At 41.1% G+C, this 20,647-nt stretch overlaps 1 protein-coding gene and 1 pseudogene across 3 annotated transcripts in view; one reads left to right on the top strand and one right to left on the bottom strand.

Annotated features, from left to right (window-relative positions):
- ACACA (acetyl-CoA carboxylase alpha) overlaps positions 1 to 20,647 on the bottom strand; it is a 236,979-nt gene that overhangs the window by 188,705 nt on the left and 27,627 nt on the right. The window lies entirely within an intron of this gene.
- Positions 17,282 to 19,037, top strand: LOC132478445 (voltage-dependent anion-selective channel protein 2-like; annotated as a pseudogene).

The raw sequence follows: 20,647 nt of genomic DNA, 5'->3' as shown, positions 1-20,647 counted from the left end.
AACTTGAGTTTGTCCCAGGTAAGCAAGGATGGTTTAATTTTAGAAAATCCATAAATATAAAACTGTTAGATTTCCTAGCAAGTGCAATAAAATAAAAAAATTAATAAGTAAATTAGAGACCTGAGGACTGCCAAGGAGGAAGTTAAATTATATTTATTTGTGAATGATGTAATTTACATAGAAAACAAAAGATTCCGCAAACTATTAGAAATAATAGGAGGCCTTAGTCAAGTGTATAGATATATGATTAATATATAAGAAGCTCCCAAATATTATATATAGATTATAAAATTAAAAACAGATCATAAAGTTAAAAACTAAAATATACATACTTTTAAGACATACATATAGATACAAAAAACTATGTAAACAGAGAAACAAAATAATGTGATGAACATGTGATTAAGGGAAATGACTACCTGGGTGGGGAAAGCAGGGAGAAGGTTTATGGAGGAGAGACCATATGGTTAGAAAGATGTAGGTGATGGCCAAGGATCAACCTTTAAGTGGTGGGTTTTCAAATTCTTTTTTACACTATTTTTAAAATTACTAAATAAGTAACCAAATAAATAAATAATAGTGGGTTACACATGGACGAATGAGTGTGTCTTGAACCAAAAATCATGGTTATATAATTCTATACACCTGAGATTAAACACACACACACACACATACTCCCTAGAGATCAACTTTCAGTTTCTCAGGGAGAGACAGACAGAGAAGATATAAACCTAGGATAAATAAGGAGATGCCTGAGTATAAGACAAAAAGGGAAGCAAAATCTTTATGGATAAAATTAAGGTGGGGAAGGGATTGGTCATACGGTTTAATCAATAGTTTAGAGAAAACAAAGGAATGCCCTGAGGGTCACTTGTAATCAAAGAGGGGAGAAAAACAGAAATATACCTTACTTTTAATGATGGGATGAGGACTTCCCTGGTAGCCCAGTGGTTAAGAATCCGCCTGCCAATGCAGGGGACACAGGTTCGATCCCTGGTTTGGGAAGATCCCACATGCTGCAGAGCAACTAAGCCTATGTGCCACAACTACTAAGCCTGTGCTCTAGAACCTGTGAGCCACAACTACTGAGCCTGCGTGCCACAACTACTGAAGCCCACACGCCTAGAGCTCGTGCTCCACAAGAGAAGCCACCGCAATGAGAAGCCCGCGCACCGCAACAAAGAGTAGCCCCCTCTCACCACAACGAGAGAAAGCCTGCCTGCGTGCAACAACAAAGACCCAATGCAGCCAAAAATAAATAAATAAATTTATTCTTTAAAAGATTAAAAAAAAAAAAAGATGGGATCCTTCATATAGCCATGTTCAGAAGTTAGGCATCATGCTAAAAACAAGAGGACCAAGTGGAAAGATAGAAAAGATCTCAAAATCTTTACCTCTCACCTAGCTTTTCTCAGGAAGCTACCAGAGAATGTTGTCTTCCCAAAAGATGAAGTAAACCAAGAAAAAGGAAGACAAGGAATGCAAGAAATAGAGGATCCAACACAGAAGAGAAGGGAATTCTCTAGATGATTGTTCAAACTGGAGGACAGACTGCTCCAGGAGGGATGTCTCCTTGAAAAAAATGGACAGATGACCTATTGTATTTAACCACAGAAAAACAAAATAAAACTGTGTATGTGTGTGTAATTAACATATAGATGTGTGTGTGTATTCTGTTTGTATATATGTTTGTTTTACATATATAAAACAATAAACCAAAGTTATATATATTTATTATATTTATACATATATAAATCATTTTATTGTATATATATTACAATATACAAAATATATAATATATAAGTATATATTATATATAAAACAATATATTATATATATATGTAAAATATACCAGTTGCTTTTTACTTATTTGACTCTCAGTGGAAGATTTGCTTGGTTTACCCCCCAAAGAGTGGAAGAGGTCAAGTAAAAAGGAAAAGGAAAGGATGACTGTTTTAAAGACACATTTTGCCAAATCAGTGTTTTTCATTTGTTTCTATATTTTCCAGAGTCTATTTAATTTTCGGGTAATTTTTATCAAAATAAAAACTCCTGATTGCAAAAACAAGCAAGCGACCCTTAATGACTGCCATCCAGCAAATCATTCAGGTCTTTTATGTCGACCCTCTGCTGGAGAGGCACAGACCTGCAAGAGTCTGAAGAAGGCCTGACTCATTTCCTCCTCAGCGTGAGTTCTAAAAGCAGGAAGAAGAAAGATTCGGGATAGGAGAGCTTGGCACTCTGAACACCTCCAGTCTGGCTGCCACACGCCAGGACAATGACAGCAGTCACCTTTCCTGGTCCAAGAGACAGAGTCTAAAAAAGTTTTCTGGGCTCCCCTGGTGGCGCAGTGCTTGAGAGTCCGCCTGCCGATGCAGGGGATACGGGTTCGTGCCCCGGTCTGGGAGGATCCCATATGCTGCGGAGCGGCTGGGCCTGTGAGCCATGGCCGCTGGGCCTGCGCATCCGGAGCCTGTGCTCCGCAACGGGAGGGGCCACGACAGTGAGAGGCCCGCATACCGCAAAAAGAAAAAAAAAAAAAAAAAGTTTTCTGCAAAACTACCTTCAACAGGATGCTACCTACCACACAGAATTGATATTTTCCTTCAAAATAGATGAAGAGACTTCATTCTTGAAAAACCAGCCAAGAACAGTGAGCAATTCTGGCACAGACTAAGTGAGATTCCTTAACGAAAGACCAGCACACAGCAAGGTCTGTGCACGGGTGCTTGTTTTCAACGCAGCTACAATGTCACACATGGTCTCAGGTATCTTTGGTTCAAATTCTGAGTGTAAAATAAAGGTTTAGAAATCCAGGAGCAAATATGAGCGTTTTCATTCATTTCCTTAAAAAAAAAAAAAAGTTTCCTACAGACACAAGAAAATCATCAAATCAGATTGCCCATAAATTCCAGGGCTTAGCTGTCAATGTCTTACTGTTTTTTAAAGGTATATATATATTGCCCAGATACGGCACTCTAAAACTTACCTTCGAAGCATGTAATATCTCATCTCCTTATTTTCCTCCGCAGAACCCTCCATATCAAGATGGCAAAGGAATGGAGGCTTTTTCTTCAGATGTCGGCCTTGTAAACACAAGCCGGAGTTTGTCCTCCTGCTGCAGGTGCTTAAAACCCAGGAGGACAAGACATACTGTGCCTACTTCTTGGCCCTGCTTCAGTCAGAGTAGAGTATTCCTGATGGCCTCAAGCTACAGTCTTTTTGTGTACTTTGTCCCCAATTTCCATACTTCCCCTCCTGTTTGCATTTTCTCCCTACACTGGGCCCACACACAGAATTAGTTGATTTCCCAAGGGGACCGAGAGGAGAGGGGGAGAAATATAAAAGCTTGTATAACTAGAAAGTAGATCTCAGCAGCTCTGCCTTAGCCGCAGCAAACGTGTTTCAACAACGGTCACTTTCTTCTGACAGTCACCAGAGAAAAGCTCCACGGCCCCTCCAGGCTGCCAGGAGCACATGACAGGGAGGGCCCAGGGCAAAAAGAAGACAAAGTTTACAAGGACAACTATGCCAAGAAAGTAATGGGGTCAGGAAATCCAGAGGGAGGAGGACAGCACAGCCTAAGTAGGTAATTTCTGAGATCCAATCAAAACAAATAATACTGATTTTCAGACTCCAAGAGTGGGGAGAGCAGGTCAGGAGAGAAAGAAAGCCAATCAAAAGGACGAAACATGCCACTACTGAGGAACTTTGAATAATGTGGGAGTCACAACTCTAATTCTCAGGCCAGAGTAGTGGTGTACACACACACACACACACACACCTTTTTAAAAAACAACAAAATCTAAGACTTTATTCACTAAAATTTGAGAATAAGACTGGAGCTGGTACAAATGGGATAAGGAGAAGATGTGGATAAAATCCCTGAAAGGAAAAGGGGCCCAGAAAAATATTTTAGACACAGAGGTCTAACCCAGTTTAAGCAGGGAAGAAAAACCCTGCCTAAAAAACTACTGGGACACATCGATTGCTATGCAAGCAAATTTGCCACAGATGGACAAATCACTTAAATAAATAAATGGTGGCTGAATGTTATACAGTAACATAGTCCTGTTTTAGCTTTTAATTAAGTAGATATTGCTCAGGATATTGCTCCCTTGTAATGGCAGAAAAGACTGCAACAGCTAGAATCTACAGAATCACATAATGGCAGAAAAGACTGCAACAGCTAGAATCTACAGAATCACAGTTTCCTGAGATAAGTCCTTAGGAATGGTATAATCCACCAGAGTCATATCTAACCTGATTCATGCACCACAGAAAAATTCTTTCTCACCAAAATGTTGAATACAAATGGTTAATTCTTATCTAATGCCAACTATGCTGAGAACCTATTAAACTTCCAGGGAAATCCTCCAAAACAGAAGTACACAAATGACCTGGAACACAGATGAAAGATGAAAAATCAAATAGAAGATAAATGATTAAGACAAACCTTGATCTTAGGACATTTAGGTGACCCAAGGTGAAAAGACTCAATCAGGACACTCGTTCAATATGACCATTAGCCATAATAAAAAATGGAAGTCCTGGATTGGTTTCTGGCCTGTACCACTCTGCATCATTCCTTCCATACTATGCTAACGTCTGATAAAGTCAGTCAAGTTTGCTTCCTCCTTTAAAGAAGCTGATGCAGAGAAGTCCTCCTATCTTTATGTCTCTTCAGGATAACATGTCTCAAAAGAGCACTGAAGCCTTTGTTCAGAACAATTCCAGTGACCACAGATGTAGAAGCAGCTCAATTTTACACACATCTAACTGCCAGATGTAGGCAGTTCCCAAAAGAGAATCACTCTCTGCCTTTGTTATGTAAGTTCAACATTCAAAAAGCAAAGCATTGCATATAGAATAAAGCAGGCTATTTTGCACTTCATTATATCAGAAAATATACTAAAGAGTCACTCTCAGTAATCAAGTTTGTGCTTCCTTTTCACCAAAGGGATCTTTCTAAAACAACCAAACACTAACACAGCACACCCAGATCCAAAACAAAGCTAATGTTTCTAATCTTTTATGGATGCTGCTCCCAATCCTCCTGTAATATTAGAACAAAAGAAAGAAAAAGCCACATTCATTCCTCCAAATTCAAAGCATCCTCATCTTAATCTAACATGAAAAGAGAGTGTCCAAAGTAGACACGTACCTGGCACAAAATCCAACTAGAAGCCCACACTGATCCCAACATTGTAACATGCCAAGCACCGAGGATGACGTAGCAGTTTATCCGGCAGACTGTGATGCGTTAGCTAGCCTGACTGCAAGGCGGTCTGTGTTACACTGCAGCACGCACCGTGAGAGACTGTTTTACAATGGGGCTTTTCTAACCAAAGAAATCTTGAATCAAGGATGTACCTCTTTTGAAAATCAACTGACCATATATATAAATAGATTTAGCTGTGGACTCCTAATTCTGATTCACTGATCTATATGCCTATCCCTGTAACAATGCCACACAGCCTTGATAACTGGGGCTTTACAGTCAGTTTTTGAAATCAGATAGTGTAAGTCTTCCAACTTTGCTTTCCTTTTCCGTAATTGTTTTGTCTATTCTAGGTCCTTTGGGTTTCCATGTAAATTTTAGGATGAGTTTGGCAAATTCTAGAAAGAAAAAACAAATCCTCCTAGGATTTTGACATGGACTGTGAATTTAAAGATCAAGTTAGGGAAAATCAACATTTTGACAATATTGAGTTTTCCAATTCCCAAACATGGACTGTCTCTCCATTTACAGGCATACCTCATAGATATTGCAGGTTCGGTTCCACAATTCACCACCACAATAAAGTGAATATTGCAATAAAGCAAGTCACATGAATTTTTTGGTTTCCCAATGCATGGAAAAGTTATGTTTACTCTATACTATAGTCTACCAAGTGTTCAATAATAGCATTATGTCTACCAAAAAATGTACATACCTTAATTTTAAAAGATTTTATTGCTAAAAAATGCTACCTATCACCTGACAATGCAGGGTTGCCACAAACCTTCAATTTGTAAAATGCAATTATCTGTGAAGTGCAATAAAGCGAGTGCAATAAAACAAGACATGCCTGTATTTAGACTTTAAGTTTCTTCAATTTCTCTCAGCAATGTAATATAATTTATTTTTATTTTTATTTTTTGGCTGCGGTGGGTCTTAGTTGCAGTGCACGGCCTTTTTGCTTCACTGCAGTGTGCAGGCTTCTCTCTAGTTGTGGCGCGTGGGCTCTGTAGTTGCGGCACCCAGGCTTAGTTGCCCTGTGGCATGTGGGATCTTAGTTCCCCGACCAGGGATCAAACCAGCATCTGCTGCATTGCAAGACGGATTCTTAACCACTGGACCACCGGGGAAGTCCCAGTAATATAATTTTTAATGTACAAGTCTTACACTTTTTTTGTTGAATTTATTCCTAAGCATTTTATTATTTTCAAGGCCATAGTGAATAAAATTATTTTAATTTAATTTTTTGCTTGTTCATTGCTAGCTAGTATGCAGAAATACAACTAATTTTTGTATATGGATCCTATAGCCTGTGACCTTGCTAATCTCATTTTAAAATCCTTAACAACTTTATTGAGATATAGTTCACATACCATATACTTCAGCCATTTAAAGTATATAATTCAATGGTTTTTATTATATTCACATGGTGGTGAACCATCGTCACAATCAATTTTAGAACATTTTCATTACCCGCAAAAGAAACCCTGTACTCAGTAGCAGACACTCCCTATTTCCCCCAAACCCCTCCCCAGTCCTAGGCAATGACTAATCTACTTTCTGTCTTTATAGATTTGCCTATTCTAGATATTTCATATAAATGGAATGATATCATATGTAGCTTCTTTCACTTAGCATAATGTTTTCAATGTTGTAGCATGTATCCATACTTCATTTCTCTTTATGGCCAAATAATTTTCCACTGTATGGCCATACCACATTTTGTTTATCCATTTATCAGTCAATGGATATTGGGTTGTTTCCACTTTGTAGTTATTATGAATAATGTTGCTGTGGATATTCATGTACAAGTTTTTATGTGAACATATGCTTTCATTTCTTGTGGGTATGTAACTAGGAATGGAATTGTTGGAACATACGGTAAATATTTAGTTTTATAAGAAATTTCCAAATTATTTTCCAGACTGGCTGTATCATTTACATTCCCACCAACTATGTACAAGTTTTCCAATTACTCCACATTCTTGCAAACATTTGGTGTTGTCACTAGTTTTTATTTTAGGCACTCTGACAGTTGTATAGTAATACTACTGTCTTAATTTGCACTTCCCTAATAGCTAGTGATTTTAAACATCTCTTCACATCTTTATTTGCCATCCGTATATCCTCTTTGGTGACATTTGCTTCTTTTTAATTTCTCTCTCCTTACTGAGAATATTATTTATTGATTCATTGTTGTCATACTTTTTTTTTTTTCTTTTTGCGGTATGCGGGCCTCTCACTGTTGTGGCCTCTCCCGTTGCGGAGCACAGGCTCCGGATGCGCAGGCCCAGCAGCCATGGCTCACGGGCCCAGCCGCTCCACGGCATATGGGATCCTCCCAGACCGGGGCACGAACCCGTATCCCCTGCATCGGCAGGCGGACTCTCAACCACTGCGCCACCAGGGAGGCCCTGTCATACTTTTAAAAACTTCTTTAAACATGCTTTCTTTTGGTTCTTTGAATACATTTATGATACCTGATTTGAAGACTCTGTCTGCTAATCCAGCAACTAGACACTCAGAGACAGTCTATATTGACTTTTTTCCTAAATATGGGCTAACTTTCCTATTTCTTTTCACATCTCATGATTTTTTTGTTGAAAACTTAACATATTAAATAATTTATTGTAGCAACTCTGGATTCTGATTTCTTTTACCCATGAAGATTGTTGTTGTTACTAATGTTTGCTTGTTTGTCTTTCTTTCTTGGCTTTATAATTTGCCTGGGCTAAATCTGTGAAATCGCTCTCCCCCAAAGTGTACAATCACTGATGCCTCATCTCAATTTCTTCTTATCATGTGCTTTTATGTTTCAACCTCCTTTCTAAGGGGTTACCTCTATGTCTGCAAAACTTAAATGTCAGCCAGTGATTAGGCAGGGGTTATACCCAAACACCTAAGACCAGTAAGACTTCCGTACTCCTTTCATGTGTCTGTGTGTAAGGCAGAGTACAACATTCAAAGTTCAGGACATTTCCAAGTATGTCCTGGCTTTAACTTTCTGCTGAGCCCTGTCATGTCCACGCTGTGCACGCACGCAGGCTCAACCAGCAATATGCTCACCCCAACCACAAACACACCTCAGGCTAGTAGAGCAGTTGGCCCACCTCTCTCATCTCCTGCCAGATGGTCACTTCTTCTGACAATGTCACTGGGGAGCATGGGTATCATCCACTACCCAAGAGGAGTATGCTCCCTTCAACTGCAGCATCAAAAACTCCAGCCCTTATGGCATACCCACAGTGGCAAAACCTCCATGCCAACCAAGCTGAGGGAAGGGAATGGGAAAAGTCCTGACAAGAACACCACAGACTCCTACTGTTCTTATTGAATTACAGCAGTTTTTCAAATATAAACTTCTCTCAGACTGTTGTATGCCTTATAGTTGATTTTAAGGCTGAAATGGTTTTGTCAAGCTTTGTAGTTGCTTTTTGGGATTAAGGATTTGTTCATCTCCTCACTAAGTTATAGCTGGAAGTCCTGCCTGTTTTATCTACTTTTTGAGATGCAACTTCATACAATAAAGTGCAAAGTCTTAATTATACACTCAATTAATTTTACATATGCACATAACCAACCACTCCATTAAGATACCGATTATTTCCAGAGTCTCAGAAGGCTCCAGTGTGCTTCCTTTCCAGTCATTATCTTCCCCAATGTAAACACTATTCTGAACTCTATCACCATCAATCAGTTCTGCCTGTTTTTGAACTTCATATGTATAGTGCCGTACTGTATGTATTTGATCAATATTATGTCCATGAAATTCATCCATGCTGTGGCATAGCAGTAGTCTGTTCATTTTCATTGCATGTAGTATTCCATTGTGTGACTACTGCATGATTTATTTATTCTATTGGTGGACGTTCTGTTTTTTATGAATTTTGACTATACTTGAACTTGGTTTTTGGTGGACAAATGCACTCATTTCTTTCAGGTAAATAGCAAGGAAAGGACTTGCTTGTTGACAGAGTATATGTATGTTTACGGCTGTAAAAGATACTGCCCAAATAGTTTTCTAAAGTGGTTGTGCCTATGTTTATTCCTGTTAGCTATGTATGGGACTTCCATGTGTCGTACGCCCTTGCTAACACTTGACATTGTCAGCCTTTTAATTTTGGCCTTTTTGGTTGGGATGGCAATTAATTCATTGTGATTTTTAATCTGCAAATCCCTGATGATCAATGATATTAAACTGCTTATTTTGATAAGCTTATTTGCCATCCAGGCATCTTCTTTTGTGAAGTTCAAGTCTTTTCCTTATATTTCTATTGGGTTGAAATGTCTTCAAAAGACATTGAAATATCTTTTTCTCATTGATTTATAGGATTCAGGATTCTGACAGTGAGATTAATTAATATTCCTCTTTCAGCAACTGAGAACAATTAGGCAAAAAACATCAAGAATACAGAAAAACAACACAATTGAAAAACTCAACTGACATGTATAGAATTTTATAACCAACAACTACAAAATACACATTCTTTGCAAGTGTTTATAAAACTTTACCAGAGAATTCCCTGGTAGTCCAGTGGTTAGGACTCAGCGTTTTCACTGCTGAGGGCTCAGGTTCGATCCCTGGTTGGGGAACTAAGATCCTGCAAGCCACACGGCGCAGACAAAAAAAAAAAAAAAATCCAAAAAACAAAAACAAAACAAAACAAACAAAAAAAAACTTTACCAAAGTAGACCATATACTAAGCCATAAAGTATAAACAAATTTCAAAAATTTGAAATTACATAGAGTATATCCTCTGAATACAATGGATTAAAGTAAAAATCAATGACAAAGATAAGGATATGAGTACAGACACAAGTAAGCTTGAAATTAAGTGTTGGGAGGAAGAATTTCTGGCCTGATAGTTTCTATGTTCTCCATGAAATATGAGGCAAAGTTATGAACTGAAAGTGTGTCTAGAAGAGGCAGGGACTAGCAGAAAGGGAGACTGCTGGTTTAAGGACAATGGAAAAGAATGAAACTGTTGTTGTGGAAAAAAATGGAAGAGGCCAAATTTCCAGAAGAGAACCACAAAATGGGAGAAAGAACAAGAAGAACTTCACAGCACAGCCAGCATTTGAGAAGGACCTTAAAACGTGAGGACCCCAAAGTATGAAAGGAATTTCAACAGTCAGGAGAAGGGCATTCCAATAAGAAAACCTGAGAGAGCTTCGGGGAGGAGAAAGAAAGAGGGGTGGGGGGAGTAGTGGGAGGGGGAGGGGGAGGAGAGGGGTGGGAGAGGCAGCAAGTGAGCAGACCCTGTTATGCCCTTAAGTAACTATTGTATTTTCTTCCTTGCCATCAACTTCTTAAGAGGTGAACTGTTGAAATTCCTGTTCTTTCACCATTTGTTCACTACTTTATCTCTTGCCATCTACTTAAAGCTGTTCACCTCAGGCTTCTCCTACCCCTAACTCCAGTGCTTTTTCTCGGTCTTTCATCTCTATTCACCACTTCATGTCACATCTTCTACCTTAAAATCACCTTTCCTCTGGTTTTCTTGGTTCTCCTACCTCACCGATCATTTCCTGTCTCCTTTTTCCCCCTCCTTCCATCCGAAGGTAGACACTTCCTTAAGATACATTTCCCTTCTACCTATATACTCTTCCTCACAGTGATCAAATCTACTTGCACAACTTTAATTTCAGTGCAACAAACATTTATTAAGCATATACTATATGCCAGGCATTGCTCTAAACTCTGAAAAAGTGGTTCTCAGCTCAGGTTTCAGATCAGACTGACCTGGAGAGTAGCAGAAATGACCAGAGACTGTAATTTAATCAGTCTGAGACAGGGCTCAGGAATCCATATTTCTTTAAAGCTCTGCAGATGATTCTGTTGTACAGCCAAACCTAAATACTGCTTTCCATCTTTTTTTTTTTTAATAAATTTATTTATTTTTGGCTGCATTGGGTCTTTGTTGCTGTGCGCGGGCTTTCTCTAGTTGCGGCGAGCGGGGGCTACTCTTCATTGTGGTGCACGGGCTTCTCATTGTGGTGGCTTCTCTTGTTGTGGAGCATGGGCTCCAGGTGCACGGGCTTCAGTAGTTGTGGCTCTCAGGCTCAGTAGTTGTGGCGCACGGGCTCAGCTGCTCCATGGCATGTGGGATCTTCCCGGACCAGGGCTCGAACCCGTGTCCCCTGCATTGGCAGGTGGATTCTTAACCACTGTGCCACCAGGGAAGTCCCCATGTCTTCCATCTTATATATGTCTTAGTGTTAGGGGAACCACTGACTGAAACCGCCCACCCTGAGCAGGCAAGATAGTAGCCACTTGCAACAGGAGGTCCTGGTAAGGAACACAGAACTAACAAGCTACCGACAACTGGAAGAATCTGGGAAAGGTCAAAAGGAGAGAGGAGACGCCAGTCCGTATGTCCTACCAGCCTCCCAGAATCCTTCTCGCTGGAATCCATCTTGGCTGAGTGATGCCCACACTACCAGGAAGGACCCTGAGTCAGAGTGATTGGCCAGAGACAACTGGAAACTAACCCAGTTACCATAAAACCCGAGACTGCGAGCCCCGTGGCAGAGCAGTCCTCCCGGGTTCCCTGACCCTCCCGCTCTCCGCCCGGGCGCTCCCTCCCAATAAAGTCTCTTGCTTTGTCAGCACATGTGTCTCCTCGGACAATTCACTTCCGAGTGTTAGACAAGAGCCCACTCTCGGGCCCTGGCAGGGGTCCGTCTTCCTGCAACATTAGTATGACATACAAGATCCTTAACCATCTGACCTTTATCTCACCAGCCTCTTCTTCCACTGCTCTAACTACCCTGTCCCCCTTACATTCCAGTGATACTCCATGTCTTACAACTGCCTGAACATGCTGGATGTTTCCACAGTCTGGCACCTTTACACATGTTGTCAACCTCACCATCTCTACCCTTCCCACTACACACACACCTATCTCTGTTAGCTTGTCTTGTCTGTTTTCTGTTCATCCTTCAAAACCCAGTTCAAACGTCTCTGAGACATTAGTGGGCCCCTTACAGACCTCATTAAGCCCATCATAATGATTACAGCTGTTGTGAGTATTAGAAATAACATTAGCGGACTTCCCTGGTGGTGCAGTGGTTAAGAATCCACCTGCCAATGCCCAGGAACGGGTTCAAGCCCTGGTCCGGGAAGATCCCACATGCCGCAGAACAACTAAGCCTGTGCTCCACAACTACTGAGCTTGTGCTCTAGAGCCCACGAGCCACAACTACTGAGCCCGTGTGCCACAACTACTGAAGCCGCGTGCCTATAGACCGTGCTCTGCAACAAGAGAAGCCACCACGATAAGAAGCCTACACACCGCAACGAAGAGTAGCCCCCGTTCACCACAGCTAGAGAAAGCCCTCATGCAGCAACGAATACCCAACACAACCAAAAATAAATAAATAAAATTTTAAAATAATTTTTTTAAAAAAAAGAAAGAACATGAGGACCCTGGCACAGTGTTTGGCTAGACACTAAAATATCCTATGGATAATGGGGACCCACTGAATAGTGCTGTGAGATGATCAGTTTACCTTAGAGAGATGACAATGGCCATGTGGCGCTTATACTGTAGGGGGAAAGAGACTGGAGAAGCGCTAAAATACTATTGCCATAATCCAAATAAGAAATAAGAGCAAGGGCAATGGCAGTAACAATGGAAAGAAGGGGACGAATTCAAGAATTATTGGGGAACAGCATCAACAAGAATAGGTAGAGGGCTTCCCTGGTGGCGCAGTGGTTGAGAGTCTGCCTGCCGATGCAGGGGACACGGGTTCATGCCCCGGTCTGGGAAGATCCCACATGCCGCGGAGCGGCTGGGCCCGTGAGCCGTGGCCGCTGAGCCTGCGCGTCCGAAGCCTGTGCTCCGCAATGGGAGAGGCCACAACAGTGAGAGGCCCGTGTACCAAAAAAAAAAAAAAAAAAAAAAAAAAAAGAATAGGTAGGGCTTCCCTGGTGGCGCAGAGGTTAAAAATCCTCCTGCCAATGCAGGGGACATGGATTTGAGCCCTGGTCCAGGAAGATCCTACATGCCGCAGAGCAACTAAGCCCGAGCACCACAACTACTAAGCCTGTGCTCTAGAGCCCACGAGCCACAACTACTGAGCCCACACGCCACAACAACTGAAGCCTGCGTGCCTAGAGCCTGTGCTCCACAACAAGAGAAGCCACTGCAAATGAGAAGCCCGCGGACTGCAACGAAGAGGAGCCCCTGCTCACCGCAACTAGAGAAAGCCCATGTGCAGCAACAAAGACCCAACGCAGCCAAGAATGAATGAATAAATAAATAAATAAAAACAAAAAAACAAGCCTATTCAAGCACCTAAGAGGGAAGGATCAGAAAAGAGAATTGGGAAATTATGTTCGTAAAACATAGGGAGTAGTTTCAACAGCGAGAGAAAAGCCAACACTGTTGACTGGGGCCATTAGGAGGTCACCAGTGAGTTTTCTAAGAGTAGCTACAAGAAATGGTAAATGCAGAAACCCAATTGCACTAGACTAAGAAGTGAATGGGACTACCAGTTGAAAGTGTGAGCATTTGTTTATTACTGTTCCCTACCAAAATCACAAAAATGACAATAAAATAGTAAAAGAGGTATAAAGATATAACGACAAAGAGAATGGAAGAGGAGACGCCCAACAGATTATAGATATCAAAAATTTTTTTGGAAAATAGAAAGTAGATCATCAAGGAGTAATAAACTGCCTCAGAAACCAAAGAGCCCATAGTAGGTTAGAAACAAGCATAACCCTACTTTAGCACTCTGAAAAAGTCACGTTTATGAAAGATTTTTTTTTTTTTTCCGGAACGCGGGCCTCTCACTGTTGTGGCCTCTCCCGTTGCGGAGCACAGGCTCCGGATGCACAGGGCCAGTGGCCATGGCTCACGGGCCTAGCCACTCCGCGGCATGTGGGATCCTCCCGGACTGGGGAACGAACCCGTGTCCCCTGCATCGGCAGGCGGACTCTCAACCACTGCGCCACCAGGGAAGCCCTATGAAAGATTTTTAAGGACATGAGAAAATATTGTTATGCGGGGAAAAAAAGCAGGAAACAGAGCTGTGTATTCATTACAACATCACCTATGTATATACTTTTTAATGAAATTTATCCTTAAGGGGTAAAAAACATTGAAAGGAAACATATCAAATATTAACAGCAGTTATTGCTGGATGATCATATCCTGGATTGTTTTTTATTTCTTTCTTTATACTTTTTGGATTTCCAAATTTTCTCTAATAAGCGTACATCTCATAATTTTTAAAAATTTAAGTAGTAAAAGCAAACTTCACTTTTAAATTCATATTAACAGGAAAAACAGAGGGGGAAAATGTATGCATTACACTAGAAGTACTAAAAGGAATAAACACTTTCAAGCAACTGTCCTGAACATTAGAACATTTGTAATTTCATGCCTACAATTAGCTATGTTTGTAGAATAAACTCTGGAGACTATAATACACACACAGACAGAGACGGCTCCTGTTTTCTGAATGGAAAGAAGGAATGAGTGGGAGATAGAGACAGGAAACTATTGCCCTCAGCAAAAAAGTACCACGTTGCAGATCTCATAATGACCTTCTCTGTCTACTCCACTTCTGAGGTACCATGGCAACTGGGAACCTCAGAATATCAAGGAAGGAGTATTGAGAGTAAAGAGTTCGGAGAGCTGCTGGGGGAAGGGGGGAAGCTCAGGGAAGCTAAATGGGAAATCCTAAGAAAGCCACACATAAGAACACTCTCACAGGCCCATCTGCAAGCAAAGCCATAATATAAACTCAAAACTAGAGCCAGTTTCCTTATTCCCCATGTTACAGCTCAAGAGAGATGAGCCAAAAGATAGGAAGGGGAAACGAAGTTTCCTGCCCTCTCAATAATGGTTATCCTCAACATATAAATTATAATGTTGACAGTAAATGTTTGCTGTAATCAAAAGCCTTTCGGATCTAAATTCCCAAAGCCCTAATATGAAAATTTACCTCACAAATGGACTCCTCCATAATAAATAATATATTATACCAGTATGGCACATTTTACTTTTCCAAGGGCTTTTGCAGCTATTTATTTTCACCTCCATCACTAGATTTAAATGAAATCACTTCAGACTCAGGAGTTTAAAAGTGAGAGACTAAAAAATAAAGAGAATCCTTGTTTCTTTCCAGGTCAAACACAAATATATACAGCTAAAACTAGAAAGCTCTTGTTCTTCATAGCTTTTGGTCAAATCATACCATATTTTATAATGGTCACTTTCATTATGATTGTAAAATCCACTAAAATATCATCATTAGTGCAACACCAAATTGTTGTGCTACACATGCTATAACAATAAAAAGTGTGGAATGGTAAATTATCCTTTATTTTTCCTTCCATTTATCTCCATACCACCAAACTATCACTAGTAGCCATATACTTTCATGATTTGCTACCTTCCTTTTCAACGAGTCACTGTCACCAAAAAAAAAAGAGGGTAACGGTAGATTAAGAAATTTAAGGGATAGGGCTTCCCTGGTGGCGCAGTGGTTGAGAGTCCGCCTGCCGGTGCAGGGGACGCGGGTTTGTGCCCCGATCCCGGAAGATCCCACATGCCGCGGAGCGGCTGGGCCCGCGAGCCATGGCCACGGAGCCTGTGTGTCCGGAGCCTGTGCTCCGCAACGGGAGAGGCCACAGCAGTGAGAGGCCCGCGTACAGCAAAAAAAAAAAAAAAAAAAAAAAAAAAAGAAATTTAAGGGATATAATATACAACGTATGGTCCTGGATTTGATACCAGTTTGGATGAACCAGGATTTTAGAGTCAACTGGAGAAACTTGAATATGGTGTACATATTAGATGAGATGAAAATTTACTGAAATATAAAAGTGGAAATTTTTGACAAAAAAGAGACTGTAAAACAATGTATACAGGATGATTTCATCTCAGTAGCAAGAAATGCATATGCACCTATGCACAGAAAAGGATCCAGAAGACTATACAATAGGGAATTAGCAGGAGTTATCTTTGGGTGGTGGATATACAAGGCTTTATGTTTGCTTCCTAGTATTTTGTTTTTAATTTTCCTTACTGCTTCTTTAATAAAGCATTATGTAAAAATATATTTTCAGGGACTTCCCTGGCAGTCCAGTGGTTAAGACTTTGCCTTCCAGTGCAGGGGGTACAGGTTCAATCCCTGGTCCAGGAGCTAAGAGCCCACATGCCTCATGGCCAAAAAACCAAAACATAAAACAGAAGCAATATTGTAACAAATTCAATAAAGACTTTAAAAAAAATGTCCACATTAAAAAAAAAATTCTAAAAAAATATATATTTTCTAACTTCTGTCCCTTTTAAATAAGGCTGACGTTTAATTAGAGAAAAATTGCTCAAAGAGAACACAACCTATCTATTACACCCAGGGTTCTTGTTTTAGTGTAGTGGCTGACAGTATGTGCTCTGACTGGGTAATTCCCTATCCATAAATTCCCCATCCATAAATTATGGGTAATAAGAGTATATTACTTGCCTCATGGGTTTGCTGCGGTGGAGATTAAGTGTGACACTCCACATAAAGCACATCAGAGAGTTTGGCATATAGTAAAGCACTTGATAATGTTACCAATCATTACTATTATTTTTCTAATTAGTCACTGAGAAAACAGGACTGCTAATTCATACAGATAATGTGAAAAATAGAATAGGATGTAGCAGGAATAGGTCAGCTCTCTCTCTTACTATTCTTGTTCCCTATAACTTCCCTCTTGACCCAGTCAATGGGAATGGAAGCTGAGAGCCACTCCCAGATTCTCTCAGATTCTAACTAAGGTTAGAATCACCTTATTTCTTATGGATGAAGCTCGGTACAGCTCTATATGAATTTTTTTTTTTTTTTGCGGTACACGGGCCTCTCACTGTTGTGGCCTCTCCCGTTGCAGAGCACAGGCTCCAGACGCGCAGGCTCAGCGGCCATGGCTCACGGGCCTAGCCGCTCCGCGGCACGTGGGATCCTCCCAGACTGGGGCATGAACTCGTGTCCCCTGCATCAGCAGGCAGACTCTCAACCACGGTGCCACCAGGGAAGCCCCTATATGAAATTTTTAATATGACCATGAAGTACGGTATCTAGGAGCTGATTCCAAATTCGGTATATTACCTGTCCACATTCCATGACTGGTGTCACTGGAGAAACTTTAAAGATTATTTCTCATTAGAAAATAGCATCAAAACTCTCTAGTTAGATTCTTCTGAAGAGTCAAACACGTTATAGACAATCTCATATGTGAACTCTAAATTTTGCAGGACATCTTAGGCTTGAGATATATATATACATAAACACACACACACACACACAAACAACAGCATTTACAGATTGTTCTCAAATGAAGTCATTAACCAAACATGCTTGCTAAGCATAAAATGTTGGCCCTTTGACATTTTGAGTATACATTTTTAAGAAGTTTACGAGAAAATTGAGATGGAGTTTCAAATACATGAATTATAGTATAAAAAAGATTTAAAGAAATCACAGTACCTTAAGAGGTAAAAGATCCAACTGTGAGACTAACCTGTCTCCCACTGGACTTCAACCAGGAAATCAGCATGCTAGTTGACAAAACTGATTACTATCTTTGTTTGTTTGATAGTGTGATAGTGTGGGGTAATCTGGACTTGCACAGCATTGTAAGTATGCAGAACAATCTGACCTCAAGCGGCATCCCACAAGGAGCAGAGAAAATGTCAATATCCCTACAACTAGATGGCTCTATTATATGCCACCAAATCATGCATTAGGTATCAAAATTGAGATGCTTACATTCAGTCTTTAATGGTTTTTCTCCTCAAATGTTCAATTAAATATTAATAATGAACTTCGCCCTCCAACCTTGGCAGCTGCAGCCCGACCCTGAGCGAGCTGCCTCAGCCCCCTACCCCCAGGAGACCACCAGATCACCTTTTCCCAGGTCTACCGACAGAACTGCCGGAGGCCAGTGTGTATTCCTCCATCACGTGCTGACCTTGGCAAAGCTGCCAGAGATATTTTCAACAAAGGATTTGGTTTGGGGCTGGTGAAACTAGATGTGAAAACAAAGTCATGCAGTGGGGTGGAATTCTCAACATCTGGTTAATCTAACAGAGACACTGGTAAAGTTACTGGGACCTTGGAGACCAAATATAAATGGTGTGAGTATGGTCTGACTTTCACAGAAAAGTGGAACACTGATAACACTCTGGGAACAGGAACCGCTATTGAAGACCAGATTTGTCAAGGTTTGAAACTGACATCCGATACCACCTTTTCACCAAACACGGGAAAGAAAAGAGGTAAAATCAAGTCTTCTTACAAGAGGGAGTGTATAAACCTTGGTTGTGATGTTGGCTTTGATTTTGCTGGACCTGCAATCCACGGTTCAGCGGTCTTTGGTTATGAGGGCTGGCTTGCTGGGCACCAGATGACCTTTGACAGTGCCAAATCAAAGCTGACAAGGAATAATTTTGCAGTGGGCTACAGGACTGGGGACTTCCAGCTACACACTAACATCAATGATGGGACAGAATTTGGAAGGTCAATTTATCAGCAAGTATGTGAAGATCTTGACACTTCAGTAAACCCTGCTTGGAACCAACTGCAGTAGCTTTGGCACTGCAGGAACCAACTGCACTAGCTCTGGCATTGCAGCTAAATATCAGTTGGATCCCACTGCTTCCATTTCTGCAAAAGTCAACAACTCTAGTTTAATTGGACTGTGTGCTACACTCAGACTCTGAGGCCTGGTGTGAAGCTTACACTGTCTGCTCTGGTAGATGGGAAGAGCATTAATGCTGGAGGCCACAAGCTTGAGCCTGCCCTGGAGTTGGAGGCTTAATCCAGCTGAACGAAACCTCTGGGAATGGATATCAGAAGATTTGGCCTTATATATTTCCAGTGTGACCAGCTGGCTTTCCCTGCCTCCCAGAAGGTGATCAAAACAAAGGATGATCTAAATAAGAGCTGTATTTTAAATATTTAGAGAGTTACTTGTTAGCTGGTTTCTAGTTGAATTGGTTATCTATCTAGTGACCAATGTTGCAGTCGTGCAGTCACTTACACATTACTTAAATGTATTTAACTGTTAAATGCGCTACCCACCAATAATGAAATAAACCTTCATGAAAACTGAAAAAAAAAATAATAATAGTAAGGTTCAGAAACATATCAACCTAGCTGATATACAGGTCACAAACCCTAGCTGATCTTCTCTAAAAATAAAAAGCCAGGGCTTCCCTGGTGGTGCAGTGGTTGAGAATCCGCCTGCCGATGCAGGGGACACGGGTTCGTGCCCCAGTCCGGGAAGATCCCACATGCCGCGGAGCGGCTGGGCCCGTGAGCCATGGCCGCTGAGCCTGCGCGTCCGGAGCCTGTGCTCTGCAACGGGAGAGGCCACAGCAGTGAGAGGCCCGTGAAAAAAGTCGAAGCACAGTCATCTACAATGATGCTTATATATTCCCACCAAGCTACAACTACTTTCTTTGGGTATTATTTTCAAATGTCTGGGTCATAAAGCTTAGACAGTGATTAATCCCTGGCACTCTAGAAAACATGTGATGCAAGTCATCTCCAACTCTGGAAAAGTCTATTTTCTTTTTCTGCCTATTCACCCATCACACCCACTAGACTTCTCATTTAGCACCTAAAACAAAGCCCTAACTTGAGAGAGGGGCCCACTCTCATCCTATATTATGGCAATTACTTCACTTGGTTTTAGATGACCTCCAGTGAGCATCTTTTGAGAATGTACCTGCCTCTTTAATCTGTATCACCTGTGAAGGATTAAGACCATTCATTCTGGGAGCTAATCCTAAACTCAGCCAGTCTCTATTTAATTTGGGTTCAAAGGGCGAAAAGGAGTATCTGAATCAATATCATCATTTTCACAGATGAGGAATATGAGTCCAAAGAGGTAACATGAATTGTCTGTGGTCACCTACTTAATTGGTGGCAAATGTCAGAACAGTCCTTTCTAATATATAAAATGAATTTGGAAAATTTAAATTACCCCCCAAGGACATCATATCCACAAGTGACTTAATAAATGAATCAATGGGGACTTCCCTGGTGATGCAGTGGTTAAGAATCCACCTGCCAATGCAGGGGACACAGGTTCGACCCCAGGTCTGGGAAGATCCCACATGCCGCAGAGCAACAAAGCCTGCGAGCCACAACTACTGAGCCCATGTGCTGCAACTACTGAAGCCCGGGGGCCTAGAGCCCGTGCTCCAAAACAAGAGAAGCCACCGCAATGAAAAGCCCACGCGCCACAACAAAGAGTAGCTCCTGCTCGCCACAACTAGAGTAAGCCCGTGCGCAACAACGAAGACCCAATGCAGCCAAAAAAAAGAAAAAGGGATGGAAGTTTAAACAAAAGGAATGGATCAATGGAGAACCTCTGTTCTATTTTGGAACGTTAGCTATCTGAGAAGCAAGTAGAAACTGGCA

Source organism: Mesoplodon densirostris, chromosome 18 (genome assembly GCF_025265405.1).
Source record: "Mesoplodon densirostris isolate mMesDen1 chromosome 18, mMesDen1 primary haplotype, whole genome shotgun sequence".
NCBI classification, from domain to species: Eukaryota; Metazoa; Chordata; class Mammalia; order Artiodactyla; family Ziphiidae; genus Mesoplodon; species Mesoplodon densirostris.
The sequence above is the reverse complement of the archived record's forward strand: the minus strand, read 5'-3'. Positions and strand labels throughout refer to the sequence as shown.